Raw genomic sequence first — 9,844 nt, forward strand, 5'->3', positions numbered from 1 at the left:
AGGCACAATGAATAACTATCTTCGGCATGGAGTTCCAACAGACGTTACTTCTCTGTGCCCATTCTGTCAGCATGAACTGCTAAGCCAATCGGTGACAGCACCTGGTCTAAGAGATGCTCCCACTTAAGCAGTAACTATCAAGCACCCAACATACAGTGCTTGCATTTCTTGCTTAATGGCTCTCCCACATATACTCTGTGTCCTGTCGTGACATTCAAATAGAGGCAGACGCTTAGTCTATGTTTTATATTGCTGAGCTTTATTCATACATCTGCTCCAGTCCCTGTCCCTACTCTATCTGCCCCTTTCCTGTCCTTGCTCCTCCTCTTCCCCTCACCCCTTAGCTCTACCCATGGCCAACCACTAGAATGCTTCATGATCTCACATCTCCCCCTCTGTTAACAAAAGCAAACCAAATGAGCGTCCAACATTTGTATAGTTCCTCCGTCAGCCACATGGGTCTGTGGGTTGCTCGTTGACGCTATGGAGATGCCAGTCCATTTCCTTGGTGTGGCTTTCTAGTGCTTTGATAAGAGTCTCATTGAGTACAGGAGCACATCTTTGAACTTGAAAAATGTCTCTTGTGATCTTCTTGTTCCCAGGCTCATGACGGTTTCTGATAGGATCATGTACCGACCACTCATCTTCAGTTTCCGAGTCAATCATGATCGCCTCTTGTAAGAGGGCTGTGAAGGGTTCATCGTGAGGGTGACAGTTTTGCTTCCTTGATGGCTCTTGTTTGATTGATACACGATTTCCTTCATGAGTGGAGGTTGCTCCGGTCCTCTTCCGACTATCCATATGTCGTTGTACTTCCCTCGATCTTATCTGGTCGAAGGCAGCATTGTCTTGCAGTTCGACGTCAGGCATCCCAGACAGTGATGCACTGTTTGAAGAGAGAAATTTGGTTTGGTTCGGAGACTCGGTCGCTGCCTCTGGTTGGTTCGCCCACTCCCACTCGTAACTGGGATTGTAGAATCCTTTAACTATCTGAGCAGGTGCATGGTCTCCTCCCATCTGAGGATGATCTGTCTCCGTTATCGCATCAAATTTCTTCTGTGGGGTGACTGGGCAGACTTGTCTTGCCCAGAGCGTAGTGTCCTTTCTATCCGTTTTTATTTGAGAGATCCTTTGAGTCAGCCTCGCTGACCCCATTCGTGGTGATGGTATATTCTTTATGTCAGGAGGTGTCTGCGACTGACATGACAGGTTGTCTTGTGCGGTGATAGAGGATTCAAAAACATTAGTTTGAGATAGGTTGACCTTGATGGGGAGAAGGTCCTTTGGTTCTATGGCGTGTTCGAGTGATTGACGCCATGGCCGTTGTCGGGCCCATGACTCGGTCGACTCGAAAGATCGGACAGACATGCTTTTTGACTCAGAGGAGTCTTGTGTCAAATCCCAGGAGCGGACAGACATGCTTTCTAACTCAGAGACTTCCTTTGTCGATTTTCTCAAAGGACGTATCTCTGATCTACCTTCATCCTCCCTCTGTTTGGTTCTATTTGCCTCCTGGACTTTATTCCCAGGCATGAGTGATGTCTCTTTCCTGGTATACTTGGTTCTTGCATTAAGGTGCAATTTGTTTGATCTGTCTCTTGCTTTGATCCGCACTCCAACATCAGCCTTCCTGATAATTTCTTTTAGTGACCAATGCCCTCGAAGAATCTTGTGCTTCGTGCTAGAACTTGAACATCCTTCAATTATCTGGAGCCGAACTGCTTCCTCATTTGTAAGTGTGTTGAAATGGCAATACTGTACCAGACTTTGCAGCCGGATGATGAAGCTTGGCAATGTTTCTCCTGGTTCCTGCTGTGCTTTGTTGAAGGCGATGCGATCATAATCCACATCTGCTTGTGCATGGAAATGTGAACGCAACTTCTCTTGGAGTCTTTCATAGGTCTCTGTGTCCTTTTCAGAAAATGTGTTGATCAAGCGTAGGCCTTCATGACCCACCGGCTGGAGAAGTAACAGTAGACATTTTCATTAGTCTATGTTTTATATTGCTGAGCTTTATTCATACATCTGCTCCAGTCCCTGTCTCTACTCTATCTGCCCCTTTCCTGTCCTCGCTCCTCCTCTTCCCCTCACCCCTCAGCTCCACCCATGCCCAACCACTAGAATGCTTCACGATCTCACACTCGGCCACCCCGCCGTATGGCAGGGCTGTATGCTGGTGAACTCATGCCTCCAGGGAGCACTCCCACCTTTAGCCTCCAGGCTTATTGCTGGAGCGCAATGTTCCGTTTATTTGTAGTGAGGGATTTTCACACAGCCCAATTGGGGGGTTGGTGTGGGTGGAGGGAGGAGGGGGTGTTACTGCCAAAGATCTGGTCAGAGTGTCACTGCACAGATATAGACATGTACCTCAACACTACAGGGGACACTACATCTCCTTGAAGGTCCTACAGTTAGGCTCACTTATGCGCAGGAGGCATGGGTGTACTGCCATGGGTTAAACCACTGAGATGCCCGCACGGTCCGGACGGATCCTAGACCACCACCACCACCACCACCACCACCACACACACATCGGCCCGACGTGACATCGTATAACTTTCTCACCTGGAACATCCATGGGTTAAATGACCATAGGAAAACCAGACTTTCCCTGGCTTACTTATTCAGGAAGAACATGGACATATGTTTCATACAGGTAACCCACTTGAATAGCTCATCTCACACTAAACTACAGCAAAATAAATGGGGGCACATTTACTCCTCTATATACTCTATGCCATGGGGGTAGCTATACTGATATGGCAGGGCTGGCATAGACAGCAGCTGAATTGCACATTGACCCGGACGACAGATATAATACTTTGCGGTGCACTGGGCATAGTGAAAATGACCTTGGCAGCAAATATATGGGCCAAACACCGATCAGCCCAACTTCTTCCTGGGCCTCTGGGCAAAAATTAAGCTAATCAGCTGTGTAACCATTATTTTGGGGAGGGGATTTCAATGCGATTTTAGAGGATACCTTAGACAGAATGGGAGCCTCTCGCACGCTACATCCCAGATAACGCGATACCCTCAATGCTATCATGTCAGACTGCAACTTTACAGATATTTGGCAACAGCAACACCCTGGTACAGCTGAAGGCACCTGCATCTCGGCACACCATAGCGCCTGGTCAAGGCTAGATTACTGGGTAGTGTCCCAAAATATAGTGACCTGGACAATGGAAGTCAGACACCTACCGAGGACACTATCAGACCATGCCCCTGCCTTTCACAACTGACTATCCTGGGACTCCCACAGCAGACTTTCAGTTGGAGACTCCCTCCCAATGCCCTGTTAGACGCGGCATTTCGGAAGGAAATACGGGGTAACATAGAAGAATACTGTACATTAAACACAGGATCAGTCTCCTCACAGGCCTCCTTGTGGGAGGCGTTCAAGATAGTGATCCGGGTGAAATGTATAGCTCGACACACTGGGGTACTGAAAGCAATCAGGACTTCACCTGCTAGCCTCACATAAGAACAAGTTACTTACCTTCGGTAACGATATATCTGTAAGAAACATTAGTTACTGATAGATTCCTTACCTTAGAATTACCCCCAGGCGTCAGACTGAATTTGGAAAGCTTTCGTCAGTAGTACCCCTGCGTGTCAGTAGGTGTCGTCGTGCGGCTCCACGTACGTCGCTTACATTGTAGTCGTTAAGATGATGTCGCTGGAGCTACTTAGACGTGCTCGGACATCAGTTCTTTTTTTGTCCGTGCTAGCAAGCGCAGGTCCGGAGAGAGTGGTACCCCCAGACAATTTTTGACTGAGTTATTTTTGGGACTTTGGTCTCTATTTTTTTAATCTTTGACTCCTAGTGTATAGGGATGCCTGGTTTTAAGTCTTGCGTGGCTTGTCCCTGCACGATGTCGGAGTCGTGCCCCGAATGCCGGGCCATGACTCTGAAACCTTTGTGGGAGCAGTTCCGAAAGTTGCTAAAGGCCCGTGAGTCGGCTCTATGCCGTTCAAGGCCTCGGTTCCAAGGGAGGTCGAGGGACCAGTTGCGGAGCCACCACCAACTCCATCGTACGACATAGTCTTCGCTCTCAGAGTCAGGTAAGGCGAAGCACAAGAAGTCGAAGAAGCATTGTCGCTCTTCACCTTCCCCTAGCCTGTCATGTGACACGGCTGACGGTGCCAGTGGTACCACCCCGCGACTCCGGCGGAGCTTGCGCAGTTGCCGACATCCTACCCGCCCTTCCCGGGTCTGTCGGCAACTCCGGCCCAGCAGCAGGACTTTGTCAGCCATGGTCCGTCTTTTTGGCCCATCGGGCCCCGCGGGCATGCCTTTGGGCCCCACGGGTCCGACTGGGGGTCCTAGGTCCGACTGGAAGTCCTCGCTCCTCTTCGGAGCTGGCTCCGGGCAGACGTCGACGACTCCGATCTCGACTCCGCGATACCCCCATGGATCCATGCATGGATCCCAGCCGATGTCAGGTGGCCTCATACAACCTCCATCGATGTCTACGGCACTGCCACCACCTGGCTCCCGGGCCGACGCCGTCCCTGGCTTCCACCCCGATGTTGAGGCGGCGCCGGACTGATGTCGATCGACGCCGATTCTGACGCTGATGGGGAATTTCTATCCCTTTCTCCATCTGCCTCCCTTTTATCCGCCTGTGAGAGGCAGTCATACAGCCACTGTTACAACCTGGGAAGCCCCCTAACGAACAAGATTCTTATTGCCCTCTGTCATTGAAAAAAATCGACTCAAAAATGTATGCCAAGCTACTTGCAAATAGATTGCAGCCACTGCTTCCCTTAATTGCCTAACCAATCAGGCTTTATTCCCAGCAGATCTACGGCACACAATCTCCATCCTTTCTTTGCAGTGTTACATTACCTACATCCCCACAAACAGGCGCTTGCAGCACTTTTAGGGTATTGCACCGTTACATCGCAGCTTTTACAACGGGAGTCTATTACAACGCAACTTTTACAACGCTGGATCCATTACATCGCATGCCATTACAACGTAAGTATAGGTAAGTATATAATTTTTTTTATTTTATTTAATATTTAATTAATTTAATTATTATTAATTATAAATAAATATATTTATGTTTTATTTATTTTATAAATTAAATATATTAATTTAAGTAATTTTAAAAATAAGTACGAGTATAGGAGTATATGTTTTGGGGTACTGAGGTATATGTTTTGGGGTGTTTGGGTATTTTTAGGTTTCAGGGCTGGGTTTGGGTTTTGGGGTACAGGGGTATTTTTAGGTTTCAGGGCTGGGTTTGGGTTTTGGGGTACAGGGGTATTTTTAGGTTTCAGGGCTGGGTTTGGGTTTTGGGGTACAGGGGTATTTTTAGGTTTCAGGGTTGGGTTTGGGTTTCGGGGTACAGGGGTATTTTTAGGTTTTAGGGCTGGGTTTGGGGGTACAGGGGTATTTTTAGGTTTCAGGGCTGGGTTTGGGTTTTGGGGTACAGGGGTCTTTTTAGGTTTTAGGGCTGGGTTTGGGTTTTGGGGTACAGGGGTATTTTTAGGTTTCAGGGCTGGGTTTGGGTTTTGGGGTACAGGGGTATTTTTAGGTTTCAGGGCTGGGTTTGGGTTTTGGGGTACAGGGGTATTTTTAGGTTTCAGGGCTGGTTTTGAGGTACAGGGGTATTTTTAGGTTTTAGGGCTGGGTTTGGGTTTTGGGGTACAGGGGTATTTTTAGGGTTCAGTTTTTTTTAAAAAACGACTTTGAATTAATTAAATTAAATTAAATTTATTAAATATATTATTTACAATTTTAAAATTAATTAATTTAAATTTATTATATTAAATTAATTAAATTAATTACAATTTTTAAATTAATTATATTAAATTATTAGAATTAAAGTTATTAAATTCAATTAATTACTATTTTAAATTAAATTAAATTACATTAATTAAATTAACTTAATTACATTTTTTTTAAAAGATATACTTACCTATACTTACGTTGTAATGGCATGCGTTGTAATAGTATCTGCTATGTAATGACATGCGTTGTAAAGGCATGCATTGTAATGGATCCTGCGTTGTAAAAATTGCGATGTAACGGTCTGCGTTGTAAAATAACGCGTTGTAACGTCATACATCCCACTTTTAGATGCCACAAAAGTGTTTTATTTGCTAGAGTGCCCATTATCTGTTTGCCATTCTGGCAAGGATGGGAATAAGCCCGTTATTCTGAAAAAAGATTCAGTTGTACACAGAGCATTCGGCCAGGCTTTGTATGACTGGTCTACTCTCACGCCCATTTTTGATTACGCGAGGCACTGGGCAGGGTCCGCTCTCCCCACTCCTTTTCGCTATCGCTATGGAGACACTCGTGGCTCGACTGAGGCAACATCACGCGGCCAGGGGGCTGGGATTCACCACGAGTGGGCTTCTCATGTCGCTTTACGCGGATGACATTGCTCGATATATTAATAACCTGAATGAAAACTTGGATCCAATCCTTTGCGAAGTCCTCAAATTTGGAGGTACATCGGGCGTACATATCAAATGGACTAAATCAATCTTATTCCTGTTGACTGAGGCGACTGTACCCTTTGATCTGGACTATCCACTAAAATGGGTAGATGGTACGGTAAAATATTTGGAAATCAGGCTTAGCTGCAGCGAACACGAACTCTTGAGCATGAATTATGGACGGGCTAGATCCTGGCTACAAGGGAAGATTAATGTATGGGCTAAATTACCACTTTCTCTAGCCGGGAGAATTGTGATAGCTAAAATGATCATTCTACTTAAATTCCTGTACATTTTTATAAACCTCCCGCTCACCCAAGCCTTCTTCAAGACCATAAGTTCCTTACTGCTCTCTCTTTTGTGGGCAGGGAAACAAGTTTGCGTCTCATGGGAACTACTAACGCTTCCCTTGTCTCAGCGGTGGGCTCGGGGTTCCGGACATTCCGCTATACGCGTTTTGTGCGCAGGTGCACTTTTTACATTATTCGATGCATCCTATCCCCTTTCAATCTCACGTAGCGGTGGAGATGGACAGGGCTGCACCAGTCCCTCTTCAAGTAGCGCTATTTCAACCCTACCGCCGGCCCTGAGAGGAATTTAATACGATTGAAAGGCTGCAGTGGGCGTGGGAGAACCTTCGAAACAGAGCCCGATTGGGAGAGCTATATGCACCGTCCATACCCTTGGCACATAATCCATTAATCCCCCCTTTGGCTGATAAAGGGAATAATGCTCTAGCGAGACAGCTGGGCATGAATACATTTGCTCATCTATAGCCAGATGACAACTTTCCCCCGCAATTATTGTCTGCGGAACACACACCAAATCTCTCTGTGGTGTTTCTATACTATTTCATCCGCGTGACATGTCGCCAACTACATGACACCTTCCCCAGCCCCCTCCTACACTGCAGGCTCTGGAACACATTATTATGAACACCTTGCCATGCCGGCTAATCACACGGCAAGGCAATAATATGCAGAACACCTCCCCTTTGGTTAAACCTAAAGCCCTCATGGACAGGAATGCAGAATCAAGTTCACAAGTCACAAATGAGCAGTGGGCATTTTGTTGCGGCCAATTACAAATGCTGTCCCCAAGTTATAAATTGCTGATGATCCACTTAAGTTCCTGCAACGTTTTAACAGAACGCCCATACAGCTTCTCTGCATCGGAATCTGGCCGGATGGTCGATGCTGGAGATACAATTCCGCACAAGCAACCTTTCTCCATTATTATTATTATTATTATTATTATTATTATATTTAAGTTTATAAAGCGTGCAGCTACCCATAGGTTTCCCGGCGCTAAAACCAAAAGAGAGAGGGCGAGCCAAAAGGAAGGCAATTACAGGTTAAATAACCAGGTTTTTACCTGTCTGCGAAACTTAAGGTAGCAAGATTCGGTGCGCAACATAAGGGGAAGGGAATTCCAAAGTGAGGGGGCCAGCCAGGAGAAAGAGCGACCACCCATTCTGGATCTTTTAATTCTAGGAACCGAAAACAAATACTGATTAGATTATCGAAGAGTACGGGGAGGACAATAGTGCTGAACCAAAGAGTTAAGATAGGGTGGGGCCAGACCAGCATTTATTCTGTGCATGAAGCAGAGGGCCTTAAATTTTGTGCGGCTTTCAATGCGGAGCCAATGTAGAGTACGTAGGGAATTGGAGGTAGAGGATGTATTGAGGAGTTTACAGAGCAGTCGCACCGCCATATTCTGGACTGTCTGTAATTTACGAATCACCTCTTTGCAGGCCCCCAGGAGAGGAATGTTCCCGTAGTCCAGTCTAGAGGTGATTAAGGCCTGGACTACGGTTTTCTGAGTATCCTGGGGGAGCATCCAGATGATCTTACGCAACCACTTGATGATGGTAATACAAGTGGAGGAAGTTTTAACCACATGGTTCTTCATAGATAGCTGGTCGTCAAAAATGACGCCACGGTTGCGTGCTGTTTTAGATGGAACGGGGAGAGTGCCCATTTGTGAGGGCCAATGTTGGGGTCCCCATAGGGTAGTGTTATGGCCAAACAGAAGAAGCTCTGTTTTCCCCCCGTTCAATTTCAATTTGTTATCATACATCCAAGCTGCGATGTTACTAAGTCCTGCACAGAGGGAAGCGGAGGAGGAGTGAGAACCCGTAGAGAGAGAATAAATGATCTGGGTATCATCGGCGTACGAGTAGATAGTGAGCCCAGCTTGCTCCGCAATAGTAGCCAATGGTCTGACATACAGATTAAAAAGCAAAGGACTCAAGATGGAACCTTGCGGAACACCGTACGCCGATTTATAGGTTTGGGAAACTGATGAGGAAGAGAAGACTTGGAAGGTACGGTCTGAAAGAAAAGTAGCAAACCAGTTGAGGGCTGAGCCGGTAATGCCAGATGATCTAAGGACATTAATAAGGATGGGGTGGGAAACCGTATCAAATGCGGCACTCAAATCAAGCAAAATGAGTGCCACGGTTTCCCCCCTATCCACTCGGCATCGGATGTTTTCAGAGACCCCCAACGGAGTAGATTCCGTTGAGAAACCGGACCTAAAACCGGATTGGGATGGATGTAAGATTCCCCTAGATTAAACATGGATGGGGAGTTGTGAGTTGATATGCTTTTCCAAAATTTTTGAAAAAAACGGTAGAAGTGAAATAGGGCGGAAGTTGGATAGAATGCTTGAGTCAGCGTTAGCCTTTTTTAACAGAGGCACTATCATTGCATGTTTCCATGCAGAGGGTACTATAGCTTCTCTAAGGGAGGTGTTAAGAAGATCCACAATGAGTTCAAGGGAAGAATTGTCCAGCATTTTTAACATTTGAGGGGGAAGAGGATCCAGTGGGGAGCCAGATTTGATTTTACTGATAATATCAGAAAGAGTATTGATATTAAGAGGATCCCATGTACCGATCAACTGTGAAGAAGGAAGACTGGTTTCCCTTGGGACCCCAGAAGAAAGGGAAGAAAAGGCGGAGGGGCAGGTTTTTCAAAATCAGAATAAATGGTGTCAATTTTAGCGATAAAAAATTCAGCCAGAGAGTTACACTGTGCGGTATCTAGACAAGGTGGTTTGGGCTGACACAATGTGCCCGAAAGCTTTTGTACTGCCTTAAAAAGTGCCTTAGGACGATTTTGTGCCTCAAGAATAGTTAAATTGACATGTTCAACTTTTTCAGTTTTGCACAGTGAATGATATTTAGTTAAGGCAGCTTTATAAGTTTGCTTGGAACACAGATCATATTTTATACGCCATTTGCGTTCGAGGTTTTTGCAGATGGTTTTTTCTTTTTTTAATGCAGCTGTAAACCAGGGCGCAGGCGGGTGGTGTGGGTTGTGCTTTTGCATGCCCTGGGGTACGCATGCATCGGAAGCGTGTGCAAGCCAGGCATCAA

Source organism: Lissotriton vulgaris, chromosome 1_1 (assembly GCF_964263255.1).
Source record: "Lissotriton vulgaris chromosome 1_1, aLisVul1.2, whole genome shotgun sequence".
NCBI lineage: Eukaryota > Metazoa > Chordata > Amphibia > Caudata > Salamandridae > Lissotriton > Lissotriton vulgaris.